The sequence below is a fragment of the Paroedura picta genome, chromosome 4, assembly GCF_049243985.1.
Source record: "Paroedura picta isolate Pp20150507F chromosome 4, Ppicta_v3.0, whole genome shotgun sequence".
In the NCBI taxonomy this organism is placed as follows: domain Eukaryota; kingdom Metazoa; phylum Chordata; class Lepidosauria; order Squamata; family Gekkonidae; genus Paroedura; species Paroedura picta.
Genome location: NC_135372.1, coordinates 37,295,812 through 37,323,674, shown reverse-complemented (window position 1 = coordinate 37,323,674; position 27,863 = coordinate 37,295,812). Strand labels below are relative to the sequence as shown.

Sequence of the window (27,863 nt, the reverse complement as noted above, 5' to 3'; positions counted from 1 at the left end):
TGACCACTATCTCCTGAGTCATAGGTGCCAGCTGATGCTGAACTGGAGGCCCACTTAGCCTCAGTACAGTTTATTTCTTGCTCTGGTGTTTGGTCAAAAACTCTGTGGAGCTGATACCACATGGAGAAGATGCCCCAATGTACTGCTCGTCCGGAGGCAGGGAAAAATCCCAATTCTACATGACGTTGACACCAGCCAGGGGCCGGCCTGGCACTGGCCTGACCCAGGCACCCAGAAGTCACAGGGCAAGAGAATGTGGATATCTTCAGAGTTCTGGTAGGCAACCAGAGCACCAACAGGGCCTCTGCTGATTCATGGCAGAGACAATCCGGGTTCTGCAGGAGGAACCGTGATGAACCCGCCCGGCTTACTGCCGCCTGGCAGGGGCTCATGGGAATGGTAGTCCATGGACATCTGGAGGACCACAGGTTGACTACCCCTGCCCTAGAGAAAATGGCTGCTTTGGTGGGTGGTGTCCACTGAGGTCCCTCCTACCCCTAAAGTCTCCAGGTATTTCTCAACCCAGAGCTCGCAACCCTAAGCAGACCCAGAAGACAGAACTTTCTGGCTTGGAAGAAGACACAAGATAAACCTTTATCATCTTTTAATTTATTAAGCTTACAGCTGTCTTGTTGATGTCTTCATTATGCGGCATGCAGAGAACAGCTGTTTTATAAGATCATCAATAGTCACTGTGTCACCTGAACAATCCTCTCCTTTTATCATTCAGGCAGTTTTTATTTGGGAACCTCCAACATACAGCAGAAAGTTTGAAGCATTATTTTGTTTCTTCCACTGGATGGAGCCAGTGTACTTTTTTCCCCCTTGCAGAGTGGAAAGTCTCTCTCCATTTAAAAGATCTTTGCAGTATACCAGCTTACTTGGAGGGGAGAAGTAATTCATTTGTGATAAAGAAACCAGATACTCTCCCTTAAGGAAGTGCTTCTGTTGCAAGAATATCCATTTCCACAACATTATTAAGTAGCACGTTTTTATTGCTGGAGCCATGTGACTGTCTTCCCATCCTGAGGGTCCATTGTGCTGGTGGAATGCATCAAATAACAGTCGTATCAGCATTGTTATAATGCCTATGATATTACTGCTGACTAGCCGTACAATTATTTCTGTTCCTGCAGGGTTTTCTGAAGGTCTAAATTGCTTCTATGAGGAGTGGAAGCTCAGTGTTATACCTCTCCCCTCGGGTGGCCACCTCCGGGTAGGGAAATATTTATTTATTTATTGCATTTATATACCGCCCTCCGCTGAGGCTCAGGGCAGTTTACATAAAACGCAGAAAACAGTACATGGAATTTAGTTTTTCATAATAATAATATTAAGGTTAAACTATAACAGAGGTAACAGAGTATAAGGATGCAAACAGGTCCAGAGCAGAATGCATGGGTGGATTTCTGGGAGGGAGGGAGCAGGGGCCCTGTAGAGAACTGCCAAGTGAAAACAAAGTGTTCTTACAGCCATATTACGGTTGATGCCCCATTGTATGGAGTTGGTCGTAATGATTTGAAGGTGGGGATTCAATAATTTGCCTTCATGCAAGCACAGAGGCTTCAAACTAGAAAGCCAGACTGATAGAGAAAACAATTTGAATGCCCTCCCTGGTGACTTTCTCCTATCTAGCTGCTTCCCTTTTACAATATATAAAGTACTAGTTTGCCTGAGGCAAGATACTGTGATTTCATTAAACGCGTGTGCCTGTTAAAAGCCAATCCATTAAACAAATCCTTATAGTACTTTCAAAATGCACAATGGACCTCTGGAGGAAAGACGCTCTGTGAGGATTAGCCACTGAGAATGCTTCTCTCAGTGTCCTTATTTAGAATCATAGAATCATAGAATCATAGAGTTGGAAGGGGCCATACAGGCCATCTAGTCCAACCCCCTGCTCAACGCAGGATTAGCCCTAAGCATCCTAAAGCATCCAAGAAAAGTGTGTATCCAACCTTTGCTTGAAGACTTCCAGTGAGGGGGCGCTCACCACCTCCTTAGGCAGCCTATTCCACTGCTGAACTACTCTGACTGTGAAAAACTTTTTCCTGATATCTAGCCTATATCGTTGTACTTGAAGTTTAAACCCATTACTGCGTGTCCTCTCCTCTGCAGCCAGCAGAAACAGCATCCTGCCCTCCTCCAAGTGACAACCTTTCAAATACTTAAAGAGGGCTATCATGTCCCCTCTCAACCTCCTTTTCTCCAGGCTGAACATTCCCAAGTCCCTCAACCTATCTTCATAGGGCTTGGTCCCTTGGCCCCAGATCATCTTCGTCGCTCTCCTCTGTACCCTTTCAATTTTATCGACGTCCTTCTTGAAGTGAGGCCTCCAGAACTGCACACAGTACTCCAGATGTGGTCTGACCAGTGCCGTATACAATGGGACTATGACATCTTGTGATTTTGATGTGATGCCTCTGTTGATACAGCCCAAAATGGCATTTGTCTTTTTTACCGCTGCATCACACTGCCTGCTCATGTTTAGTTTACAATCCACAAGTACCCCAAGGTCTCGTTCACACACAGTGCTACCTAGAAGCGTATCCCCCATCCAGTAGGCATGCTTTTCATTTTTCTGACCCAGATGCAGAACTTTACACTTATCTTTATTAAATTGCATCTTGTTCTCATTTGCCCATTTTTCCATTGTGTTCAGATCTCGTTGAACTCTGTCTCTATCTTCCGGAGTATTTGCCAGTCCTCCCAATTTGGTGTCATCTGCAAACCTGATGAGTAGTCCCTCCACCCCCTCATCTAGATCATTAATAAATATGTTAAAAAGTACCGGGCCGAGCACCGAACCCTGAGGTACCCCGCTACTCACCTCTCTCCAGTCTGATGAAACACCATTGACAACAACTCTTTGAGTGCGGTTCTCTAACCAATTCCCTATCCACCTAACGATCTGAAAATCCAGATTGCAGTCCTTCAACTTATCCATCAGAGCATCATGGGGAACCTTGTCAAAAGCTTTACTAAAATCCAAATAAATGACATCAACCAAATTTCCCCGATCCAGCAAACCTGTGACTTGGTCAAAAAAGGAAACTAGGTTGGTCTGGCAGGACCTGTTGGAGACAAATCCATGCTGACTTCCTTGGATCACCAAATTGTCCTCCAGATGTTTGCAGATCGCTCCCTTTAATATCTGCTCCATTATCTTCCCCACAATAGAGGTCAGACTCACTGGTCTGTAGTTTCCCGGGTCATCCTTCCTCCCTTTTTTGAAGATCGGAATAACGTTTGCTCTTTTCCAGTCCTCCGGGACATCTCCAGTCCTTAAAGAGGTTCCGAAGATGATGGACAAGGGCTGTGCAAGTTCTCTGGAAAGTTCTTTGAGTACTCTCGGGTGCATTTCATCTGGACCAGGGGATTTGAACTCATCCAGTGCAGCTAAATGCCTCTCGACAACCTCTCTATCCATGTTAACCTGCCACCCAGACACTATCCTTTGGCAACAGCCATCTCTAGATGTGCCTAAACACTTTGACCTGTGGGGAAAAAACAGATGTAAAATAGGCACTAAGCCTTTCTGCTTTCGTTAGAGTTTGTCCATCCGCACCCAACAGTGGGCCTATTGCCTCCTTTACTTTACGTTTGCTCCTCACATAACTGAAAAATCTTTTCTTGTTACAATGGGCTTCCCTGGCCAATCTTAGCTCACTCTCAGCTTTGGCCTTTCTGATGATTGATCTACAGTGCTAGTAACCTGTAGGTACTCTTCTTTAGAGCTCTGTCCTTCCCTCCATTTCCTGAACATTTTCCTTTTCTTTCTTAGTTCCTCTTGAAGTTCTCTGTTCATCCAAATAGGCTTCTTAGAGCTCCTGCAGTGTTTTTGTATTTCTGGAATAGTCATTGATTGAGCATGCAATAGCTCTTGTTTGAGTAGCGCCCACCCTTCACATGCTCCCTTCCCTTCCAGCATTCTCGTCCATGGTATGACACTCATCATGTCTCTGAGTTTATTAAAGTTTGCCCTACGAAAATCCAACATCCGCGTCTGGCTACAAGCTTCCTTGGCTCCATCTCAAAAGGAATTCTATGAGGACATGGTCACTTCCCCCTAGGGTCCCCACCTCCTTCACCACATCCACCAACTCTTGCCTGTTGGTCAGTATTAAGTCCAGTATGGCTGAACCTCTTGTGGGTTCATCTACCATTTGATAAATGAAATTGTCAGCCAGGCAGGTCAGAAACTTGCATGACTGAGGACGCTTCGCAGAGTTTGTTTCCCAGCACACATCTGGGAAATTGAAGTCACCCATGATGACAAGGTCCTGCCATTTGGATATTTTCTCAAGCTGCTCACAAAGTGCAGCATCCACATCTTCTCGTTGGTCAGGCGGTCGGTAGCAGACACCAACCACCACACTGTTTGTTTTCCCCTCGCTTATTTTCACCCAGATGCTTTCCACTGTAGATATGCTATCCTTCACTAGAATTTCCTGACAGGTAAGCCCTTTCTTCACATACAGTGCCACTCCTCCACCTCTTCGATCTATTCTGTTTTTTCTGAACAGTTCATATCCATCCACCATTACATTCCAGTCATGAGAATCATTCCACCAAGTTTGTGTGATGCCTACTAGATCATACCTTTCCATCAGCATGAGAAGTTCCAGCTCTTCCTTTTTATTGCCCAGATTAAGTGTCAAAAGAATGCCAGTATGCATACCTAGGCCAGCACTTTTCAACCTTTTGACCATGGAGGTACTGCTGAAATCTATTTCAGGCAAGGTCCCAGGAAGTGATGTCAGCTGGCCATGCCTCCCTGCCACACCTCCTGGAAGTGAGAGGAACCTGGCCAGGGACCCTCCCCTTCTCACCCCCTCCTGGCCCATCATTGGCTACTTTGGGCGGGGTTATGTCAACCTGCCCAAATAAGGGTAGCATTAAAAAAAACCTAAAAACTTTTTCTGTCATGGGGGGGGGAGCTCTCCACAGCCACCATTTTGAAAACCCCCATACTGCAGTACCATTGAGGAGCCTTCATGGTACCATACGGTTCTGTGGTTGGGAAATCCTGAAATTAGGTGTCTTTGGATGACTCTTCAAGGCAACAATTAGATCACGGACTATGGAGAGGGTAATAGCCTTATCTTTACCAAAGAATAGATTAAATAGCAACATGCAGGAAAGTGTGATATCAACGGAGAATTAAAAATTGCTCTCACTAACTAAGGAATACGAATCACGATTAAATTTTAAAAGTGTCTCTGCCTTTGTGCACGGGCGTGATGTTTGTTCATTTGGACTACCTGATAATCTAGCAAATAATTTATTAATGGGTAGAACAATGTGTCAAGCCAAGAAGAGAAGTCTTCTATGAACTGGAATTGTTAACAATCTCAAATAATCTGGAAGCACTGAAAGAGGGGGCACATTTTGTATTACTACATAACTCAAGGTATGTTGGAGTGAGCAACTCAGCATGCCTGGACATGGGGGGGGGGGGTACATCACCCTGACCCCGTCTCTTACTTTGTCCTTACCCTTACTTTACATTGCCTTTCCTGGAGGTCTCACCTGTAGACACAATACTGTCATAATCCCACATACATGATGCCAGATTAACTGGCCATTTCTGATAGGGTAAGTACACAGTGGTTAGATACAATCAAAATGGACACTGGCCAGAGCATTATGCAACTAAAAGAAGATTGGAAGATGTGGAGACAGCTGAGCCATAGGATCGCCAAGAGTTGGACATCAAACACTTCTTTCTCTTCTTTTCACTGCAACCTGAATGTGAATAAATGTGAGTTTTTAATCTTTTGCAATATACCTCTTGGGAGATTCATTTATTGCACTATCACTATACTAGCACTGGGCAAAATCCTGCTATTTTTACCAAATATCCCAAGAGCCAGCTTGGTGGAATGGTGAAGAATGGCGGCCTCTAATCTGGGATCAGGTTTAATTCCCCACTCCCCCACATGCAGCCAGCTGGGTGATCTTGGGCTATTCACAGTCCTGTTAGAGCTGTTCTCTCAGAGCTCTCTCAGTCCACTTGCTTCACAGGGTGCCTGTTGGAGGAAGATAATATTATTGTAAACTGCGTTGAGTAGTGAAAAGTGGGGTATAAAACCCTAACCAATTCTTCTTCTTCTTACGTGTCCCCTTTGTTCTAGATTACTAATTATCTTATAACTCAAGGAAGATTAAGAAAAACTAGGTGCCTTCATTTAGGGTTGCCCGCTCTGGTTGGGAAATACGTGGGAGATTTTGGGGATGGAGGCTGGACAGGGTGGGATTCGTGGTGGGGAGGGACCTCAGGATGGCATAATGCCAAGTGATCCACCCTCTAAGGCAGCCATTTTCTCCAGGGAAACTAGTCCGGAGATTTCTGCAGTTGCCGGAGATCTTTGGGTACCCCCTGGGGATTAGCAACCCTACCCTTATTAGCTGAACTGAGCACACTGAGGTGAGGAAGGCAGATGATTTTCAGGGCCATATAGGAGCATCTTATTTTTCTGCCGGCAAAGAAAGATGCTGTCTAAATTGGAAGCATACATACTTCAAACATAAGTTGGAAATTCTGCCAGACACATTACAGATATAATTTCTGGCTGAATAACATATTACAGGTTTAGATGATAAGTACATTAAATACATATAAATAGCATTGGAGCCTGTTAATTGCAGTGTAGGCAGCTGACAGTCAGCTCCACTGAAGCAAAGCGCGATGGAAACTGCTCCAAGCAAAAGCACTTGGAAACCCTGAGTCAAAATGCTCTAAGTTCCACACTTCTGACAGTATTTTGACTTTTCCTGGAAACTTCTCCAGGCAAGTCCAACTTCATTCAATGCAAGTGCTCTGGCTAAAAATAGTTATGCTCGCTGCATGGGGTTTGCAATTCAACATGGGAGCCAAAACCCATGATTGCCTGTCAGTAGAACGAATTGCGATGATACATTAAGGAGCTGGCTTTATCTTACTGTTAATTGTTTAAAACCATCTTTGAGATGTGCCTTTTATTTAGCTATGTGGAAGGCTCAATCCCCTGAGCCAGCTTGCTGGGAGGGCAGTATATAAACCAAATAAATAGGCAATGTGTGATGAAAGAATCCGCTGCTCTGATCTTCCCCCAATGGAGATGTTCCAGGTTCTCAGGATGTGCCTATATAACCATACCTGCTCAACTTAGCTTTATAGGTGGCAGCATAGGTCTTAGTCACGTCTCAAGTACTTCCCAGTGCCTGTAAGACAAAGCCATGATAATGAAGGATCTGCACTCGAGAGATTTCTGTGAAACTCTAGCTTGCTCTTCCCTAAAAGGCATCCTATCCCATAAGGCCTGAGGGCTTCTGCATAATGTTCTTAGCTTATGTAAGCCTTGGTGCAACACTTTGTAAAGCTCAAGATTAAGGCTTCCAAGTCAAAGTAGGCATCAAGATCACAGAGGACCCAAATGTTCCACTAAAGGCAGAAGGAGGGTTGCCAGCTCTGGGTTGGGAAATACCTGGAGACTTTGGGGGTGGAGCCAGGAGTGGGCAAGATTTGGGTCAGGGAGGAACCTCAGTTGAGTAGAATGCTATGGAGTCCATCCTCCAAAGCAGCCATTTTCTCCAGGGGAACTGATCTCTGTTGCCTGGAGGTGAACTATAAAAAGTTGGGGGAGATCCACAGGTCCCACATAGGGACTGGCATCTCTAAGCAGAAGGTGGATCAAGCTAAGGAACAGGCCACTGGCTCTTAAAGGTGCCATGCCTTTTATGACAGTGTGTCCTTCAATTGGACTCAGAAGTTTCTTCTGGGATTGAGTGATCAGTGGGAAGGGACCCTGGGATGACACCGGGCTTTGGGGTGGGGGGGGATTTGGGGTCCAATGGGGAAGGCAACACTGTATGCCGGGGCAAGAAAGCTGACCAAGTTTCCTGGGGTTTCATGCAGACAAGCAAATAGTGTGGGGGAGGGGGAGCAGGACACCAATATTTTGATAAACAATTTGGAGTCTCCTGCCGTCAAGATCAAGTTGGAATACCGGTTTGGATCTCCCACAAGTGAAGGGTAGGTGGTAACATGGGAGGTTGGGTTGGGCCCAACAGAAGTTAAATGTTCATATTTCATCGGCCCCATCCAAAAGCCTGGTGGAAGATCTCCATCTTGCAGGCCCTGAGGAACTGTGCTAGCTCTGACAGGGCCCGGATGTGCTCTGGGAGCTCGTTCCACCAGGGTAGGGGTGGGATATCTTTAACCACTCCTAGCCGAGTGGATAAAATAATAGAGTAAGGGCTCCGTCGGCGGGCCTTGTCCGGGATGAGGAAGGGTGCCGATAGGCCCCTTCCCCTAGACTGACAATCGGAGGGCCCAATCGGCAGGCGCGAAGGCCCAGAGAGCCACGCCACCCCACTTGCAAGCCCCGCTAGCGCCCGCTGTATTTCGGGGACAGCGGGCTTATTTACTAGTATAGTGATGAACTGTCTAGTAAGTAATACATTGTCATTGGAGGTATTAAAGCAATGAAAAGGGTGGCAATGAGGCACCTCATGGGCTAGATCCATAGCCAAATTCAGTTGATCTGACGCTTAGGAAATCAGATCCAAAAATAGAGTTGCCAACTCTGGGTTGGGGAAAGTCCCTAGCAATTTGGGGGCAGAATCTGAACAGAGTGGAATTTGGGGAAGAAGCGCAGCAGGAATGTGATGCCACCCTCTGAAGCTGCCATTTTCTCTGGAGAACTGATCTCTGTAGTCCAGAGATGAATTGCAATTCCAGGAGAATACCAGACCCTGCATGGAGGTTGATTACTAATGAAGTATTCATAAAAGTTGTTCCCTGTTTAATTCTGAAGGACAAGAAAAAAAAAATTTCTAGACATAAGATATAGAAATAATCAACACCTTAATGTTCAATCTCCCATTGGGTGTTACTTAAATACTGCATCTGGGCCTAAGTTCTTGTTTAAAGCTGTATTTTAACAAAGGAATAGGCAGACTTTGAATAAGATTACACACAATGGTTAGAAAACCAGCTACTGTGAATGCCGGGCAAGCAGCAACATGACAGCATGTAATAAGAGCTGTGTTTGTAAAATGCTGCAGCGTTGAAGGATTGTGTCTTGGATTTCCACAGAGGCCATTCAAAGATTTAGTTTATTACTTGGCAAACACGTGACTGGCAATTCAGGCTGCAGCTTGGCGTTCCTGTGGCCCCAGCTAGTCTACAAAGAGGAATTAGCTCAACAATGGGAGTCACACAATTTATAGTGTTATGTCTGGTCTACATGTATTTATTTACCTGTAGCATCTGCATAAATTAACTGTTCAGTGAAGTTCTCCTGGTGAAGGGGGGAAATTCAGTTGTACAGCTTCAGTTTTATAGGACTGCACACTTAAGAAGTGCTCGGAGAGGGAGAGGGAGGGCAGGAGTCCAAGGCAAATGGGGAAGGGAAGGGCTGAGCAGCAGGCGGGAGGACCAGTGCCGTAGGGGGGGGGAGAAGACGAGCAGAAGGGATGGGGGTATGACACCCAAGAGAAGGAAGGAAAGGAGGCACTTGGGCAGTGAGGTGACAGCAACAGCTTGGATGGAGGAGGTTAACTAGGACCACTAGAGAGAACCTTGATGGTGGTTGAACTACTGCAAGGACAGGAATCTGCCTATCTTGCCATGCCCTCCACTGGCCGGCCGTGGTTGGATTTTATTCATTTACCTTCCGTGGCAACGCGTATGCATAGCAATGAGTACGCATTGCCATGTGTACACATACACATGCAAACACATTGCTAGGCTTACGCATTGCCATGTGTAGGTTTCAATTACAAAAAAATCGCGCTAGACCCAATGGTTGCCTCTGTTGATTGACAGGCCGAGGAGTGATGAGTCAAAGAGTGCATTGGTCTCTCATGTCTTTTTTGCTGCTAATGAAGAGGGGGAAAGATGCGGCGGCAGAATGTAGAAGGGATAAATAGCGCAATTTACTATCCTGTAGTTGCGGGTGGGAGACATCATGCGACTTGGCCCTCCGTGTGGAAATGGCCCCAGACTTATCGCATGTCAGTCAGGGAAAGGTTGCTGGTCAGAAACGTGTGTGTGTGTCTAGGGCGGTCCCCCTGAGCTCTGTGACCGTTACTGAGGCACAACTGACAGCATGGAGAACCTTAAGGGCACAGTCACCCTGGACACCATCCTGAGCAAGGAAGAGCTGAACAGTAATGGATCAATGGTTGTGTGTCCAGGAGGGATTGGCCTTCATTAAAGAAAAGGTTCGCCACACAGATTTTAGGATGTTTCTCAAACTTAAAGGTTCCATATGCTTTCTGCAGTTTTCTTTTGTATTGACTGGACATCACGGTCCTTTTAGTTGGGGGGGGGGGGGCAGGGACGACCCAAGATGTGCAGTTCTGCTGAATAATATTGTGTTGTCCTGTAACTTGGCTTGCAGCATTAGAGTTGTCACGTAGGTGTCTGTACCTCTTACTAGCACATTTTGAACTTGTCTTGCAAAAGTTAGGATACACCTGCCAAATTCCCTCTTCCTTACAGTTTGATGCAGTGTTTCCCAATTGGCGGGGGAGGGGGTTGGAAGGGGCCCCTGGCATTTCTCCTGCTGCCTTAGCTAGGCTTGGGAACTGGCCATTCTCAGGTCCTAGGATTGCCAGCCTCCTGGTGTTGCCTGGGGATCTCCTCAGAACCCGGCCAAATCACACAGAACATTTCCCCCGAAAAGAATTGCTGCTTTGCATGGTGGGTTTTATGACAACTGAGATGAATACTTCCTTGTTTTGCTCAGGAAAGGTTTGCTATTTAGCATATTACACACACAAAAATGAAACTAACTTCTTATTTAACAAGCATTTTATTTTATTAGTGACTAGGGGTGAAGCCCATTGTATCCAGGAATACAATGGGTGCTAGAGCCTGGGGGTGGGAAGTTGAAGGCGGGGACTCTCCCCTTTGAGAAGATGTATGCTGTTTATGGTCCAAAGCCTAGTACTTGGATCAGCTGCTCCAAAGCAGGATACCCCACAGTGGTAGCCAAACTGTGGCTCTTCAGATGTCCATGGGACTACAATTCCCATGAGCCCCAGGGATATCTGGAGAGCCACAGTTTGGCCACCCCTGGCAACCAGGAGGACACTGGGACAAGAATGCACCCCAGAATAATCTTGGGACAGACTTCAACTTTCTTTACCACTAAGCCATGGGTCATTCCCCACATGATGCCAGCAAGTTCCCAAGGCAAGGATAGGAAGTGCTCTTCTCTTTCCTCTATAATGGAAGGAAATTGGGCAGAATGGCCTGCAGGAAGGACTGGGTCTCCAGAGATGTTCTGGACAGAATGGAGCGGAAATTCTGGTCTCCCCCATTTGTCTGTGAGCCCCATCAGTCATGAGCAAGGAAACAAACATCAAGGGCAGCCCAGCCCACAGGTGAAGAATATTTACAAGCTATTTACCCAGGATGGTGCCGAGGAGGGTTAGGTAAGCAGCAGGCTGGCATGCCCACTTACTGTACCAGAGAGTTAACCCTTCAAAACTTCCATTTTCTATAGGGGAACTGATCTCTTTAGTCTGGATCTGTAATCCTAGGGGATCCTCAGGTCCCACCTGGAGACTGACATCCCCCATTACAGTACCAGAGAGTTCACTCTTCAAAGCATCCATTTTTCTACGGGAACAGATCTCTTTAGGTTGGAGCCATAATTCTAGGGGGTCCTCCCCTCTCCCTGGCGTTTTCCCCTGGCCCTCTCCCCTGTTTGGGAATTCCCTCCGAGTGGGAATTTAGGCCCACTTCTGACTGGGAATAATCACCAGATGGGCTGCCAGATAACCATAAGAACTTGAGAGAGGACATGATGGATCAGTCCAACCCTCTGCAGTCACCATATCCCAAGAATCATTAAGAGGTCCACTAGCAGAGCCAGAACTCCAAAAGCCCTCCCACTGTTGCCCCCCAAGCACCAAGACTAAGACCATCACTGCCCCATGTTGGATCTGTCATACAGTAGCCAAATCTTGAAGGGCATCAAGAGCCCTTGCACCACATAGGGATGGCCATGTGAATTACAAGTCCCCAAAGTCCCTGTGCCAGAAACCAACCAATGGGAAAGTGCTTCTGGAGTTCTGGCACTGCTGGTGGGCCTCCTGGTGGCCCCTGGGTTTTGGCCAGCCCCCCCACCCCCGCTGGCATCTCTAGCAATATGTGAAAGTCAAGTGTAGGTTGGGATGGGTTGGGTCTAATAGATATGTCAGTTCTGATGACATGGGAAGAGGCCTGGTAACAACACTTCCTGCAATGTGGGAGTGATCTGTTGATGTTCCGGTGGCACATAACTTCCAGGTGTATGGCCAGCTGTCATCATTTCGGGGGCTCCTCAAAGCCTGAAGAATACTTCAGGGGGTCCTCCATGGTCAAAAGGTTGGAAAACACTGGTTTGATGTATGGCAGCCTGTATTAATAAGTCCATGTTGTTGAGTGTGTGCTTTCCACATCTGAAAATCAAATCGTTCTTCCTTTTTTGTTTAAACAGATGCTGGAAATTAGACTTGCACACTGTGCATATATTAGCATTTTGTCGCCAACGCAGTTACACTTCTCCAGTGAAATGTTTGGCATTAAAAATCTAATTTAAGCTGTTGCTTGGTGGAGAGGAGCATTGAACCAAGCAACTGAGCATGACGGATGCCCTGGGAAAGAGGAAGACACATAGCATGCAAAACACCAGTGAGAGGCCATGTCCTTGCCAGGAGGTGCGGGGCGGCCAGGGCAGTCAGACTTGGACTAGGCAGTGAGACACCAGACAGGACTAACCAAGGACACAGGAAGAAGAAATATTACCTTGCAAATGGTAGGGGCTGAGCTGAAACAAGGAATGAGAGGAAGATAAAAGGAGGAAGGAAGAACAGGCAAGGAGGGTCAAACATTCAGACTGAGAGAGAGAGAGACATGATGAGAGAGGAGAGTTCTCCCTCTGAGGGGGTGAGGACATCTTCTGGGTGATTTCCACTGATCCATCAGGGAAGCAGGACTTATTTAAATTCTTCTTCCTGTTCGTGCTTGGTGGGAGTCACTCAGCCTCAGTTCATTTCCTGCCTCAGCATAGGGAGACAGCTAATCAGGCAGAGGGCAGCCTTTATAGTCTTATTTCTATTCTAATTATAATCTAAATTCTATCAAAGACATTTTAGCTGGCAGAATGCTATTATTATAGTTGTTCAGAGCGGCTGGAATAAAGAGCATAGAAAGCCAAGCCGGTAGAGGCCTACTCTCCAAACAATGAGAGCAGGGGGCCATTTCAAGCCGCTGGTGGGCATTCGGCAATCCAGGCATGCAGAGCCACAATTCAGAATGCATTCTCCTTTTGGAGATGGAAATGGAAGCCCTGATGACTGCAGAAGAGGCTAAGAAGTCGACAGGCGCATCCTCTAGGACTGTACTGTACCCAACTGATGAATCTTCCCAATCCGCGGCGAAATGCATGGGAAGCCTCTAAAAAGTGCGCCGAGAAAGACGGTGGCCATTTTGAACATGCAGGAGATGCAGAGCAGCAAAAAGCCTTGCCTGAGATTGATTCAGAGAAGGAAGACACAGTAAACACCTCTGGATGTAAGGAAATGTATAATATTTTAATTAAAAGCATTATGAAAATGGTGAGATCTGAACTGAATGCAAAAAGTATCCCTAAAGCTCATAATGATGTTTGGGGGGGGGGGGGCGCAAAGCAGATTGCCATCTCCTGGCTGCAGCTGGGAGGGTAAAGCAGGAGAACACCAGGAGAGTTCCTGGAGAACTAAAGCAGCCCAAAGGCATGTTGACTATAGTCCTTCCAGTACACACTCTGATGGGGAGGAGTCCTCCAAAGGAGACATGGAGTTTTGTCAGAGGAGGAAAATGTAAAGAAAATGATACTTCCAGAACATGTGTTTTTTCAAGCATGATGATTATCAATACTGGTTGGGAAGGTGCATGGCTGTACTAAATATTAAGTAGTCTGCAATAGAAGAAGCCGTCACTACTAAGCTAAAATCATAAAATTACTGAAGCAAATTCAGAATTTTTCTCTCCAAAAGAGCTAATTCAAAAGTTACTTCCTTTGTCTCAGCATTTTGAAAGGTTATATAGGGCTGAAAGTTTAAAGCCAATGGCAAACAAACAATTTCCTCAATCAGCCAAAAAATTATATGCTATGCCTAGATACGCTGAGGAGAGTTTCATGAACCAGTAATAATTCACCTATTATTATGTTATAATTGTACGGGTTGTTATCAGAAGAGGCTGAAGGGTCAGTTAAAGACCACTTAGATGGAAAGGCAGATTATGCATTAATAAAAACTTATGAAGCAGTAACTATGGCAACTAAAGCAGCCTCAATTAGCTCTCTTGTGGCAAGGGCGTGTATAGTCTGGATGTGCAAGGCTACTCAGTAATTTCCAAGGACAGTAGGTTATCTGAAGGTGTGCAATGAGTGCTAAATGCAATATCATTCTTAGCTGACGCATCTCTAGACTCTTCTATTTTCACAGCTAGAGCCATGGCTATGAGCTCTGCAGCAAGAAGAACTCTGTGACTGAGAACGTGGCAAGCGGATCTAAAGGCCAACTCGATCGTGACTGTGTACCCAGTCTGTCGTGTGAAATTATTTGGGAAAGCATTAGACTGGGTGTTGGTTGAAACAAGAGGTAAAAAGAAAGTAATGCCCAGAGCCTTAAGAAGGTCTGACAGGAGTTTGCAGTCTGGTGTCACCTTTAGAACTCAGAACACCCTACCTAGATTTTGACAGGAGGGCAAGAGGCCTCATTGGCAACCAACCAAGTGGAATATAAATCCAATTAATAATTCCAATAACAAATAAAACTCTGGCAAGCTACCTAGTTATGCAACCCCTGAGTGTGAAGCTGGATCAGCTTGGCTGACTTGTTGGTGTTGTTGTTAGCTGACTAGCTTGTTGTTAGCTTGCTGACTATATTGATGTGAATATTGAGCTCTTTATGCCCTTTGTGGAATTGTTATATTGACAAGTATGTTGAAATCAGCAGGATGCATAATATATCCAGAATGTTCTGCAGTTGGTGCCACTGAGGAGACCAGTTGTCTCTCCACTTGACTGTGGTTGCCTTCTTAGCTGATCTACATGCTGATGCCACACAAGCCCATTTGCACAGTGAACCTTATAGGACACAGGCCCAGTGATCTCACTGATAATAGAACTCACTTTAGTCTGAATCTGAATGCTTTGCATGAACCAACTCTTGAGGTGAAAATTAATGATGCTGACAGAACTGCATCTGGAGGTCATTCTTGTATTTCTTGTATGTTAAATCAGGATGGAGATGATCAGGACAAGTTGAGACTTTACCCTGAAGTAATTCAGCAGGACTGACTCTTGTTGTTGAGCAATAAGACATCGGGCAAGATGTATGGCTCAGTTATCTCCCACAATCAGCTTTAAAGCATCCTTTGCAGTCTGCGCCATCCATTCAGCCTGATCATTCCCTCAAGGGTGGCATGGAGCAATGATGACAGCAATGATGGAGCAATGATGACATGATTAAGTTTCTGTACACAAATTAATGGAACTCATTTAGAAAAGGGGGCTACCACAATCAAGTTCTTTCCCAGGAAGCTCCTTGGTCAATTCCCAAGGAAAAGAAGGGTAATGCCTAATATCCTAGCATGTGCTGCAATGATTCATGGTCTTGTCATGTCCAAGTCAGTTCCAGGCCACCAGACATACCTTCTAGCTGTTGCTTTCATGTGAACTGATTGTGTTCACTTATTTATTAATTTTTAGACTTTTAGGCCACCCTTCCCTGAAGGCTCATGGCTGGTTACAAAAAATAGAAATACAGGTAAAGGTAAAGGTAAAGGTAAAGGTATCCCCTGTGCAAGCACCGAGTCATGTCTGACCCTTGGGGTGATGCCCTCCAGCGTTTTCATGGCAGACTCAATACGGAGTGGTTTGCCAGTGCCTTCCCCAGTCATTACCGTTTACCCCCCAGCAAGCTGGGTACTCATTTTACCGACCTCGGAAGGATGGAAGGCTGAGTGAACCTTGAGCCGGCTGCTGGGATCGAACTCCCAGCCTCATGGGCAAAGCTTTCAGACGGCTGCCTTACCACTCTGCGCCACAAGAGGCTCTATAGAAATACAACTCAACATTAAATTTAATAGAAATTTAATAGAAATTTAATAGAAATTTAATAAATGTAATAGAAATACAACTCAACATTAAATTATAAAATAACATTATAAAACACATTATAAAATACAGTAAAATCTAATTATTATTATTATTATTATTATTATTATTTCGATTTATTTCCCGCCACTCCCAAATGGCTCGCGGCGGGTTACAATGTCTTAAAAAACCCATTAAAACTCCCATTAAAAGACTTTAAAATGTCACAACATGGCAGCACAATAATAAGATCCCCTTCCTACCTCCATTCCTAAAAAAGGGGGGGTGGAGGAGAAGGAGGTCAACGATGTTCAAGAAGCCCAGGGGAGAGCAGTCGATGTACCCCGGCAGCCCCAGCCTCAACCATAGACCTGGCGGAAGAGCTCCGTCTTGCAGGCCCTGCGGAACGTTAAAGGGTCCCGCAGGGCCCGCAGCTCACCTGGTCGAGGCTAGGCGTGCTTCCCTAGGGCCGGGAACGACCAGAAGATTCTCACTCGCAGAGCTCAGAGCCCTGCGGGGGGCATAGGGCACTAGGCGGTCCCTCAGGTATGTGGGTCCCAGCCCGCGTAAAGCCTTAAAGGTTAGAACCAGAACCTTGAACCGGATCCGGACAGCAATTGGTAACCAGTGCAACTGCCTCAGCACAGGCTGGATGTGGGCCCTCCAAGGTATGCCGGTGAGGACCCTAGCGGCTGCATTTTGTACCAGCTGGAGTTTCCGGATCAGAGACAGGGATAGGCCCGCGTAGAGCGAGTTACAGAAATCTAATCTGGAGGTGACCGTTGCATGGATCACAGTGGCCAGGTGTTCGGGGGACAGGTAGGGCGCTAGTAGCCGGGCTTGGCGAAGATGGAAAAATGCCTGGCCGGCTACTTTCCTGACCTGCGCCTCCATAGTCAGGGAGGCATCAATGGTCACACCCAAGTTTCTGGCCTGGGACGCGATGGTAAGATGCGCCCCTGCCAGGCTGGGTAAATGCGCTTCCTGTTCCCGCCCCCTACTTCCCAGCCACATGACCTCCGCCTTGGAGGGGTTGAGTTTCAGGCGACTCTGCTCAAACCATTCTGTCACTGCTTCCAAACATCTGGCGAATGGTTCCGGGGGGGAGTCTGGGTGGCCGTCCATGAGGAGATAGAGCTGGGTGTCATCAGCGTACTGATGGCAGCCCAACCCAAAACTCCATACCAGCTGGGCCAGAGGGCGCATGAAGATGTTAAATAGTGTGGGGGAGAGAACCGCGCCCTGTGGGACCCCACAAGGGAGTCCATAAGGGTGCGAGAACTCATCCCCCACTGCAACCCTCTGGGTCCGGTTCTGGAGGAAGGAGCGTATCCAGCGCAAGGCTGTACCCCGTATCCCCGAACCGGCGAGGCGGTGGCCCAATATCTCATGGTCCACGGTGTCGAAAGCAGCCGACAGATCCAGAAGGACCAGCACGGCTGACCCGCCTCTATCCAGCTGGCGACGGAGATCATCCAGCAAAGCGACCAACACCGTCTCCACCCCGTGGCCAGGGCGGAAGCCAGACTGATATGGATCGAGTGCCGAAGTTTCATCCAAGAAAGCTAGGAGCTGGTCCGCCGCAGCCCTTTCCACCACCTTGCCCAGGAACGCTAGGTGCGACACCGGGCGGTAGTTGGCAGGGTCCTGCGGGTCCAGCGTTGATTTTTTCAGGAGAGGGCGAACCACTGCCTCCTTCAGCCGCTCGAGGAATTCCCCGGAACTCACGGAAAGGTTGATAATATCCCTGAGTTGGCCTCCTATCCCCTCTCCGCTCCCCTTGAGAAGCCAAGAGGGACAGGGATCAAGGGGGCAGGTGGTCGCCCTGACCGACCCCAGCAACTTGTCCACTTCGGAAGAAGAGAGCCGTCTGAAGCCATCAAACCTCGCTGCCAAAGACGGCCAACAGGTCTCCAGTTCATTTACTGTATTAATTGTGACAGGAAGGTCATGGCGAAGCGACAAGACTTTATCCGCAAAAAAGCTCGCTAATGCCTCGCAGCCAAGTGCCAATTGACTAATATTTTGGCGCCCCTGAAGGGCGGTAAGGGATCTAACTACCCTAAATAATTGGGCCGGGCGAGAGCTTGCGGACGCGATTTCCGTGGCGAAGAACTCTCGCTTCGCCACTTTCACCGCCATCTCATACGCCCTCATAAGCGTGCAATAAGATGTTCTTGCAGCTTCGTCGCGAGTCTTCCACCACACTCGCTCTAGTCGTCTCACCTCCCTCTTCTTTTCCCGGAGCGCCCCCGTGTACCAGGGGGCCCGTTTGAGTCGAGGGCAGAGAGGACGCTTAGGGGCAATCTCATCTATAGCGGCTGTCAGACAGGACTGCCAGTCCTCTACTAACGCCGCCAGTGAGTTGCCAAGAGGCATCGGGTCCCGCAGAGCATTCCGGAAACCAATGGGATCCATGAGTCTCCGCGGGCGGGCAAAAGTGCGCCCGCCGCCCAACTGGGGAGGGGGTGGCATCCCAAGCCGGGCCCGCAGGGCATAGTGGTCTGACCATGGCACGGCCAAAGCTGGTTCCAGAACCACCTCTATCCCGGCACCGAAAATCAAGTCAAGCGTGTGGCCGGCGTGATGAGTGGGACCGGCAACAAATTGCGAGAGCCCTAGTGTCGCCATGGATGACACCAGGTCCCCACCAAGTCCTGAAGTGGGCGAGTCCGCGTGGACATTGAAGTCACCCAGGATTAAGAGCCTAGGGAACTGCCACGCCCAGGCAGCCGCCGCCTCCAGCAGGCGGGGCAGGGCATCTGGTGGCGCGTTGGGCGGACGGTATACCAGCCAGATGGCCGCGCTCTCGACCGAGCCCCACCCAATACCGACACACTCCACTCCACTGATTTCCGGCACCGGGAGAGCCCTGCAGGCGAGAGTCTCCCGGGCCAGAATTGCCACCCCCCTCCCCTCTTATGGGTCCGAGATTGGTGTAGGACCGAGAATCCTGGGGGGGCCAGTTATTTCAAGGCCACCGACTCCCCCTCCCTCACCCAGGTCTCGGTCACGCAAGCAAGGTCCGCCCCCGACTCTGCAAAGAAGTGCTGCAGAGTGGAGGTCTTGTTCTTAATCGACCTTGCATTGCACAGGACCAAGATCGGACCCTCCCTAGCCTCATAAATATATGACTATAATACAATTTGCCTAATTTTCTGCCTCTTGTTTGGGGAGAGAGGAGGAGGCATCATATGTCAGCTCCTATAGAACTGACTTGATGGAATCCAGATGGAAATCAGGGAGGGAGGCCAGCTGAAATCAGATGTCTCCTGGACCCTCGATCATAGACTTGGTGGAACAATTCCATTTTACAGGTCCTATGGAGGTGCTTGAGATCCCACAGGACCCTGATCTTACCAGGCAGACTGTTCCACCAAGCCGGGGCTGAAAAGGCGTTTGATTTCTTTGGAACCTAGGATCCTGAGCAGATTTTGATCACTGGATCTGAGAAATGGATCTTCAGTAACTTGACAAGTCCATCAAATGTCTTGGGCAAAACAGGTGCACAGAATTACTAAGGCAAATGTCTGAGCCCTGCAAACATCAGGAGAACAGCTCGCTTCTGTGCAGGATTATCTATTTTATGCTTCGCTTATTTATAGCCTTCCTTTCTCACTGAGACTCAAGGCGGATTACAGAGTAAAGAATGATAAAAGAATGTAATCGCTTGCTATTGGACATCAACAATAAAACAGAATTAGGATGCCCAGCTGAATGCAAATATCAAGGCACTAGGAAGTACAAAACTAAACGCTTGTTAGGATCAAAGAAAAACATCTCTGCATATGAATCCCAAGAAATGGATTTGCTAATATCAGGCCCATTCCGCACCAGGATCAATGTAGCAAATTGGTTTCGGAACGAAAAAAACGCCATTTTAAATAGTGGAATTCGTTGTTATGCATACCTGCCTTTGTAGTGGAATCCAGTTGCGTTTCTATCGTTTCCCACAGGTTTCCGGTCTCGGCAAAAATCGCTATCCAGGAAGCGATATTTGCTGAGCTTTGTTCCACCCCTGGCCGTCAATCAAATGAGCAGCCAATGGGCGGCCGTTATCATGCTCCCAAAAAGCCCATTTCCCTTTAAGGCAGGTTTTAAAAAAAACACACACACACACGTTGCAACGAATCTGCGTTGATTCGTTGCAACGGAGAGACCCATCTAGCTGGCAGGTGGCGTGTGAGCTGCCATTTCTTTGTTGCTACGCTCCCCCAAGTGAAAAAAAAATCCCCCCCCCCATGCACAGGCACGATTTTCAGCCGAAAACAAAGGGAACCAGCAAACGGGGCTGTGTGGTGCTTGGTGACTTAAAACAGCTCTGTGTAGGGACTGCAGCCGGAGAAGCCTGGGTGAATGAAGGCTCGCCGGTTCATTGCTCTCCGCTCGCTCCGAGAAAAGAAAATGGTGATTGCTTCGCCAGAAGATCAGAGGAGAGAGCCAGGGGGAGGGACTTTGCTGAAACCGCAACAATGTTAACGCACAGGTCTTTTTTGCTACTGTTGCAGATTGGTTGCAAGAGTGTAGCGCTTTCCAGAGGGTGAATCCACTTTTGGGGATTTCCCTGGAAGTGCTACAACGAAGCGGATCGGTTTCAGGAGTGTGGCAGATTGTGTACGATGTTGTGCATAACTGCAATTTAGTAGCGATTACAATTTGCCACACTCTTGCTACAATGAATCTGTGCGGAATGGTCCTCAAACTTGTCAATATGTCCTACAGCAGCCATGTTGTACAAGAGCTGCTGGTTCCCGAAAGGGGTGCCAACTACCAGACAGAGCCTGGAAATCTCCTAGAATTATAATTAATCTCCAGTTGACAGATATCAGTTCCTCTGGAGAAAATGGCTGCTTTGGAGGGTATATTCTAGGGCAGGGATAGCCATGGACTACAATTCCCATGCACTGGCAGGCGGTCATGGAAATTGTAGTCCATGGGCATCTGGAGAGCTACAGTTTAGTCAGCTATGCTGTAGGATACCCGGATGAGATCGCTCCCATCCTCAAGCTCTTTACTCACCAGGTTCCACCCTCAAATCTCTAGGAATTAGGGCTGCCAGGCTTCCTGCTATATTGGGATTGGTGGCCCTCTTTGCCACTCCAAATGGTTGGAAGTGACATAGATCTAGCTGCAGCCCTCCAGCTGTCCATGGACTACAATTCCCATGAGCCCCTGCCAGCAAACACTGGAGGGCTGCAGTTTGACCACCCCTGATCTAGGAACTGCTGGAACTCTGTGGTTTTAAGTATAGACTGCCCTTGAGAGTCCCACTGGTTTTGTAAGTTAGTTTCTTCTTCCCTAGTAAGATTTCTTGCTTGAGCCACTTTGGGGAATGGTATAATTTGTGTCCATTCCTTTCAAGTGGAAGGGTAAAGAAAGAGGCATAATCCTTCCAGAAATGCCTCTTGGGGACTGCTGGGCATGTTGTTGTCATCTCGCCATGTTTCTCTCTTTATTCCATGCAGTCGTTTTTAAAATTTGTATTGCTATGGGTCATTGACCCATCTGAATGCAAGCTTTCCTGTGCTCAGGTTGTATTCTGCTGCTGTTGACAGACAGGAACAGTGCATCCCTCCCCCCCCCCCCCCGTAGAAGTTGTTTCACGGCTGCTAGCCCATCAAAGAACCTGGTCTCTTGAGCATCTGTCCAGCCTGCTTCTCTGTCACATGCCTCATTGCACGGCATTGCTTTAAGTCATAAGTAGATAGTTGTCTAATAGCTCAGGAAGGAGGGGGGAGGGATGAAGTGAACCACCGGAAGAGCAGGACCCATTCAGAATGAAAATGTCTTTAAGGATAATGGCTGCTTGAATTCAAGTCAATAGCACTACAAAAATACTGAATGGAACGGAAGATGCCAGGACTACAAAGTAACACAGAGGGCCTTTCTGTCTGTCCCTGAGCCATTTAAGAAGCTTCCAAGAGAGCTTGTGCACATGAATACTTTTGGGACATTTAAAAAAAAATGTTTGCTGTTGGAAACTGCCTCCCAGTCACATCATTGCCTTGGAGTTAACTCAGTTTATGATTCTTCCGCCCACCGACCCCATCTCCAAACGAAAACTAGGGCAGTAAATGGAGACTCATGGAATAACCTTGTGAATTTTCACCAATGCATTTTGAGTTGATATTTTCTTTTCTTTTAATTATTTGTTGGTTCTTAACGTGCATTTATGTTTTAATTATATCCAGTATTGATATAGCCGTAAGATGCTTCAAGAGTCTAAACTTGCTAAGAAATCCAATAATATAATGCAGTAGTAGTAGTAGTAGTAGTAGTAGTAGTAGTAGTAGTAGTAGTATATTCCTCATTACACCTGTAGCCTTGTAGTTTGTGATGTTTTAGATCAAAGAACGGCAGCACCAGTTTTGTGCAGAGGTTAAGAACAGCTGTGTCAGCCTGTGGAGGCTGGTGGCAGAGGAGGAGGAAGAGGAGCCTCAGCTGAGCACAAGCCAAGAAGCCATGAGCAAAAGAGAGCCACAGGGGAGGGGCAAACCTCTCAAGCAACAGCAGCAGAGGCAGAGATAGGACCTCTCAGATAAAGAAGTGCCCAGTTAGCTGCTCAGTACCATCAAAGGCTACAGGACACACCTGAGTCTGTGTGAGTCTTTGCAGGTGCTGTCCTTGTTCTCTGGCTATGCGTATTCGAGGCTGAGTCTTTCTCTGGGTTCAACCAGTAAGACTGCTGCCACACCCACCTCTGTGCACCTAGACTCCTGCACAGCCTGATCTCTTGCCTGCTCCTGATTTGGTCTGACCATGGCCTTGACTGATTGCCACCTTATGACCATGCTGCCTCCTGACCTTTGGGACCATGTACCGTCCTGACTTCTGCCTGCTTTGCATGGACTGGTAAAAGTCTACCCTGACTTTGTGTGTGTCTCAGCCTCAGGCTGAAGCTGTGTAAACATCCCTTTGCTGTGTTGTTGGCCTCCAGCCAAGACTGATAACTGCACAGCTGGGAACTCTGCAAGCACCAAGGCGGCACAGCCCAAGCCCAGCCAATGTCTCCCAGCCAACATTTCCAGCCTAGGCAGGGATGGGCCATCACAGGTGGCCTCTGATCTGGAAAACTGGGTTTGATTCCCCACTCTTCCACATGCGGTCAACTGGGTGAGTCACAGTTCTCTCAGAGCTCTCTCAGCCCCACCTACCTCACAGGGTGTCTGTTGAGGGGATAGGAAGGGTAGGCAATCATAAGCTGCTTTGAGACTCCATCTTGGTGCAGTGGTTAAGAGCAGTGGCTTCTAATCTGTTGAGCCAGGTTTGATTCCCCATTCCTCCACATGCAGCCAGCTGGGTGACCTTGGGCTCATCACAGCCCTGATAGTGCTGTTCTGACCGAGCAGTCCTGTCAGAGCTCTCTCAGCCCCAACTACCTCCCAAGGTGTCTGTTATGGGGAAAGGAAGGGAAGGCAATTGCAAGTCGCTTCAGACAATGAAAAGCTGGGTATAAAAACCAACTGTTCTTCTCCTTCAGATAGTAAAAAGCGGAGCACAAAAACACAGCGTTTCTTCTAGAATGGGACTAGATATTCTCTATAAAATACCAGCATTCATTTTTGTTTCCCCTAGGATTTGTTCCCTGTAGCATTTGTGGTTTATTTATTCCATTAATCCAAGAAATAAATAATTGATTCAAGATTGTACATGATTCCCCACCTCTAACATCCTTACCAGTACCCTGTGAGGTGGATTAAGAGGTGATGTCATCAAATAAAATTCATGGGTGGGAGGGAATTTGAACCTGTTAGCCTAGCTGGTCATATGCTGCACCTTCTGGACAGTGGATGCTTTGGCTCTACTACAGTCCAGTCTACCTCCTGCTCTCTGTGGAGCATATACTAAAGTTCTACTAAAGCTCCCACTTATTGGTTAAGCATATTGGCTAAGAAACTAAGTAAGAAGTTCAGGTTGCACCTTATGAAATCAATAGGTAGCCTTAGGCAAGTTGTTCTTTCAGTCTAACATCTGCCACATGGGAGTAATAATACTGGCCTACCTTGCAGGATACTCTGACCTTGATGGCCCAGACTAGCCCAATCTTTCGATAGCTAAGTAGGGTTGGCCCTGGTTAATATTTGGATGGAAGACCACCAAAGAAGTTCAGGGTTTCAATTCAGAGAGAGACAATAGCAAACCACCTCTGAACCTCTCTTGCCTTGAAAACCCCATGGGGTCCTATAACCTGGCTGCAACAGCACTTTCCTCCACCACCTTGCAGTATTGTCGTCAGGATTACAAAAAGATGATACATGTGAAGCATTTTGACTACTCAGTGCTATCTAAATGCTAAGCATTTCGTGCTGCTTTTGAATCTGCTTCCTTACAAGAGATTCAGACTCAGGCGTTTTACAATATTGTGATTTTGTACTGGTGAACACTAGACTGCCAAGAGGGGACTGAAGTGTTTGTCAGTAAGCAGAAGCCTCTGTGTTAGGTGCTGCTGCTCCATGAACCCCCATGCAAAATTTAGCTCCCTGCCACGGGCACCTGGGTAATTGCCTAGGGCTCCAGAGTTGAAGGGGGCCAGCCAGCCCTGTTGCTGCCTTGCCAACATGGTATCAGGGTCTACCATGGCAAGGTACTCTCAGCCCCAGTGGAAAGCCTGCTTCTCCCTATCTCAGTTGCATGGGCAGGCCCTTTTACTCCCCCGCAGTGCAGGAGAGGAGAATGGGAAGTGGCTTCACCACAACTCAAGGGAGTAGCTTCACCTCCCTAGCCTAGGGCACCAGAAATCCCTGAACCCGCCCTGTTCTCTACCTCCTTTTGTCCATACTTGAGCAATAGTGAGGAAGGGATAGAGTTTCCAGCTGCTTGGAGAAACAATGTCCTGTCCCTTAACAGAGGCTTAATAGGATGCTATTTACCTACAGAACATGAAAAGCTTCAGCTACCCTTTGCATGCTTTTTGTTTTACAGCCCTGGACTTCTTTGGTGGCTTCCCATCCAAATGCTAACCTAGACCAACCCTGCTTAGCTTTCGAGATCTGACAAGATTGGGCTGACCAGGTTGGGCATCGTGCAAGGTATGCCAGTATAATTATTTCCAGGTGGTAGATGGCAGGCAGAACTTAGCTAATATATGAGAATGCTCTAGGAAAGAAATACAGGGTGATCTAGGCAAGAGACATTCAGAGGTGGTTTGCCATTATCTGCCTTTGCATAGTGACCCTGGTATTCTTTGGTGATCTCCCATTGGGCCTATTATGCATGGCCACTGAAACAGCGGCATGGAGAATGCAGAGGAGGAAGAAGTGAACCAAACCGTTTACGCACAGATGGAACGCAATGGCGGCAAAACCCAGAGTATCTGATTATGCATGCGGCTACTCCTGAGCTGCTTCTGGTTGCACCCTGATCCCAGGAAGCTCCACTTTCTTCTGCATCTCACTAAAGCGGCTTTTTCGACGGCATACGTTGACTCTGTGCCTGGTTGCCGCCTGCAGCGTGTATAATTGGTGATTTTAGCCGCCGCCATTCCACCCCGAATGCGGACCTTCCACTCCGTGCATAATGGGCCATGGACAAGACAGGGTTAGTTTGGGTTATTAAGCCTCTGTTAAAGGGACTGGATACAATTCTTCAGGCCTGTTGACATCCCTGACAAAGATATGCCACAAATGTTTGATATAGCCTACACTACTGCTGACAAAGACAGGTGTGTTTGTGTGTGTTAAAGTGCTGTCAAGTTGCAGATGACTTTTCAAGGCAAGAGATGTTCAGAGGTCTATCTAGTCCCTCAGTGGTCTATCTAGTGGTCTATCTGGTCCCTCAGACCAGTGGTCCACGTAGTCCAGCATCCTGTCTCACACAGTGGCCAACCAATTCCTCTAGACGGCTAACAACAGGGGATAAAGGCAAAGACCTTCCCTTGATGTTGCCTCCTGGTTCTGGGATTTGGAGGTTTAGTGCCTCTGAATGCGGAGGTTCTGCACAGAGGTGGTTTGCTATTGCCTACCTCAGCATAGCAACTCTGGAATTTCTTAGTGGTCTTCCATCCATGTACTAACCATGACTGATCCTGTTTAGCTTCCAAGAACTGATGACATCATTCTAGCCTGGTCCATCCAGATCAGAGCAGGGACTCCCAGAAATAGGATCTTTGTCAGGAAGAAAAGTCCCATTCCTGAACCCAGAGTACAGAGTAAAGGCAATTGATAGAGGCAATACTTACTGACATATCTTACGCTTGATGGGGAAACACCTGCCCATTTTTTAGTATAGAAGGAAGTATGCCTCCAATTTTAATCCAGAAAAAAGATGTCACAAAATGTGGGGAACTCCCATGTACTGCTGCTATTATGTACTCAAAATCTGCGCAAAATAAGATTATTTTCTGATTATCAATGTCAGCCAGCCAGCAGCAGAGTTTGTTGTTGCAGGTGGCATCCCCATACTGTTAAAATACTTACACTGAAATCCTAAACAGAGTTTATGGATGCTAGTCCCCAGGTAGCTCATCTCCAGGCGATAGAGATCAATTTCCCTGGAGAAAATGGTTGCTTTGGAGGGTGGACTTCATAGCATTAGACTCCTTTAAGGTCCTGCCCTACTCCCAAATCCCACCCAATCCCGGCTTCACCTCCAAAATCTCTATATTTCTCAACCCAGAGCTAGCAGAGTTACACCCAATGAAGTCAATCAGAAGGAAGATTCAGATGGGTAGCCATGTTGGTCTGAGGTAGCAGAACAAAATTTGCCATTCGAGTTAAATTGTAGAAGGAAAAAATTCTGTTCAGGATTACACTGTTAGTATATCTTATAGTTACTGGCTGGACATGCAGTATCCTGTATTAGGGAGAACCAGGAAGAAATGTACTTGTTATTTTTAAGTATACAATAGAGCCAGCTTGGTGTAGTGGTTCAGAATGCAGACTTCTAATCTGGCGAGCTGGGTTTGATTTCCTGCTCTCTCACATGCAGCCAGCTGGGTGACCTTGGGCTTGCCAGAGCACTGATTAAGCTGTTCTGACTGAGCAGTAGTATCAGGGCTCTCTCAGCCTCACCCACCTCACAGGGTGTCTGCTGTGGGGAGAGTTAAGGAAAGGTGGTTGTAAGCCGCTTTGAGACACCTTTGGGTACAGAAAAGCAGCATATAAGAACCAACTCTTCTTCAGTAATATCAGGGCTCTCTCAGCCTCACTTCCCTCACAGGGTGTCTGTTGTAGAGAAAGGAAAGGGAAGGCAAATGTAAGCTGCTTTGAGATTCCTTTGGGTAGAGAACAGCAGCGTATAAGAACCAACTTGTCGTCTTCTTCTTCTTCGTCTTCGTCTTCTTCGTCTTCTTCTTCTTAATTTAGCAAATATAAATTAAAGGATAATAAATTGACAAAAATAATCCCTTTCCAGTTTCATTTAGTGTACAGTATTTTTGTACACCTTAAAAATTGTATTTAATATTCATGTCTTCCTAGTATAATCCCTTTCTAGTATAATGGGGCTTTTAAAATTTGTCCTACTGTGGTTTTGTTTTTTAAACCATTGAACAAAATGCAAAATGTTTTATTATAATTTTATTGCTTGATGATTCCATGTCAGTTCTGGGTGTTCCTGAATTACTGATGGGAAAATGAGGCAGAGGAATTACTTGTTCATAGATGTGCTATGAATCCCATGTTTGACCCTGGAGTTGAATGCAGGGCTAAATCTACTATTGCCTCATACTGGCCTGGTTCATAGTCCTCATAGTGGGGGAAAGATTGTTCAAAATTGCTTATGCATAAGACTATTATA

At 47.1% G+C, this 27,863-nt stretch overlaps 1 long non-coding RNA gene across 1 annotated transcript; it reads left to right on the top strand.

Annotated features, from left to right (window-relative positions):
• Positions 1–159: 159 nt before the first annotated feature.
• Positions 160–25,077, top strand: LOC143836755 (uncharacterized). Its single transcript, XR_013230708.1, has 3 exons — positions 160–276; positions 1,137–1,216; positions 25,050–25,077. It is a non-coding gene; the product is annotated as an uncharacterized LOC143836755 (long non-coding RNA).
• The last annotated feature ends 2,786 nt before the right edge of the window (positions 25,078–27,863 follow it).